A 2,415-nucleotide genomic window follows, 5' to 3' on the forward strand; every position below is an offset into this window, starting at 1 on the left:
CTAATGAGGTGGGTCTCTTGTAGACAGCAGATGTATGGGTCATGTTTTTTTATCCATTCAGCCACTCGATGTCTTTTGGTTGGAGCATTTAGTCCATTTACATTTAAAGTTATTATTGAAAGGTATTTGTTTGTAGCCATTTCTTTTTGTGTGTGTGTGTGTGGCTGTTTTCTTTCTGAGCTTGATATTTCTTCTTTTTACACCAGTCCCTTTAGCATTTCTTGCATGGCTGGCTTGGTGGTGATAAACTCCCTTAGCCCTTTTTTGTCTGTGAAGCTTCTTATTTCCCCTTCAATTTTGAATGATAGCCTTGCTGGATAGAGTATTCTTGGATTCAGTCCTTTGCTTTGCATCACTTTGTAGATTTCCGTCCATTCTTTTCTGGCCTGATGTGTTTCTGTTGAGAAATCATTTGATAATCTAATGGGAGATCCCTTGTATGTTACTTTCTGTCTCTCTCTTGCAGCCTGTAAGATTCTCTCTTTATCCTGAACATTTGCCATGGTAATTATGATGTGTCTTGGTGTGGGTCTTTTCGGGTTCACCTTGTTTGGGACTCTCTGGGCTTGTGTGACTTTTTTCTTCCCCACCTCAGGGAAGTTTTCTGATATTATTTCTTCGAATAGGTTTTCTAATCCATGTTCATCTTTCTGTTGTTCTGGCACCCCTATTATTCGTATGTTGTTTCGTTTCATGTTGTCCCAAAGCTCCCTTAGGCTCTCCTCCTGTCTTTTAATTTTTTTCTCCATTTGCCGTACAGTTTGAGTGTGTTTTGCTTCCTTGTCTTCTAATTCACTAATTCGGTCCTCCGCTTCTCCCAGTCTACTGTTGATACTTTCAATGGAGTTTTTTATTGAAGCTATGTCACTCTTCATTTCTTCTTGGGACTTACTTAAGTTGTTGATTTTTTCATCTGTTTCTTCTAGCTTCTTGCATAAGTAGTTGAGTTTTTCATCTGTTTCTTCTTGCTTCTTGAACATGTGGTGCATGTACTCTAGGAACCTTATTCTGAATTCTTTTTCCGTCATGTTGCATATCTCTGTCTCACTTAGCTGCTTTTCTGGCGAGTCCTCCTTTTCTTTCCTTTGGGGGTTTCTTTGCCTACCCATGTTTGATCTCGCTGACATATGTAGATGTTGAGGTGTTCAGTGGCTGCTCCCTGGGTGGCAGGGGCTCCTTGGGTTGTGGTTGCTGCTCAGACGGTTGCGGTAGCAGCTGCTTTCCAGTTGGCAGCAGCTCCTCTGGTGGGTGTTGTTCACAGCTGTGTTGGCTCTTCTGGCTGGTGGGGGGAGGCTTCACGTACAGTTGCTGTTCCACAGACAGAGGGTGTGGTGATCAGGAGGCTGTGGTGATCAGGAGGCTGCGGTGATCAGGGGGCTGCTGTTGCTTGGATCTGCTGCGTTGATTTAAAGGCACAAAATACAACAGAGCAAGGCACAACGTACCAGGCACTGAACACAAGTATATTCACAATATTAATAACTCCAAATAAAGGTGACCAACCGAATTAAGAGAATTAGGGGATAAGGGAGAAAGAAGAGAAGAAGATAAAAGAGAGAACAGAAAAGAAAAATAAGAAAAAAACAAACAAAAAAGGAGTGCAAAAATAGAATTGGGAAAAAAGAGGGGGGAAAAAAGAGAGCGAAAAAAGAGAATGAAGTAGAAGTGGGGAAGAGACTCCCCGTATGAGGAGCAAACTCCAATAGAACTGCCACTAATCTCAACAAATTCCAGCAACAGATCCCTGGAGATGAATGCAAACTACAAACCACCAATAATATCCAGAGGGGTAAGGGAAAACAGAAGCACAAAAATAGCTGGGGTGGGGTGGGGGAGGGAAGGGAAAAACCAGCAGAAAAAAAAAGGAAAAAGAAAAAGAAAAAGAAAAACAACCTCACAACCAGTCCTAAAAAAGAAGAAAAAACACAAAACAAAACAAACAAACAAATTAAAAAAAAAAAAAAAAAAAAAAAAAAAAAAAGCCCAATATATTCAACAATCAAGAAAACAATAGAAAGATAAGAGAGAAAAAAAAATGGTTGGAAAGTGAAGAAGGATAAAGAATAGGTGTATAAGGATTTAGAGCAGTAGATTGGAAATAGGATATATAAGTAGGGTGGAATTAGACAGGGGGTAAAAAGAGGGAATTGGGAAGGTCTGGAGCAGGAATAGGGTAAGAGAAACAGGACACCAAAAGGGGAAAAGTAAGGAAGAGGGTTTTAGCAAAGAGGTGGAATTGAGATAGGGAAAATTAATGCTAAAGGAACGATGAAAATAGAATGGAGAACACTAATCCCAAAAGAAAATAAAGAGAAAATAAAATGGCACTTTAAAAAATGGTAAAATGGTAGGAGTAATAATACTGGTTAAAAATAAAAATGTGGTAATTGAAAGGGTAAAATCAGGTGATGGAAA

This window comes from Myotis yumanensis, unplaced genomic scaffold (genome assembly GCF_028538775.1).
Source record: "Myotis yumanensis isolate MYYU_CA2020_CCGP unplaced genomic scaffold, mMyoYum1.0.hap1 SCAF_3, whole genome shotgun sequence".
Taxonomy (NCBI): domain Eukaryota; kingdom Metazoa; phylum Chordata; class Mammalia; order Chiroptera; family Vespertilionidae; genus Myotis; species Myotis yumanensis.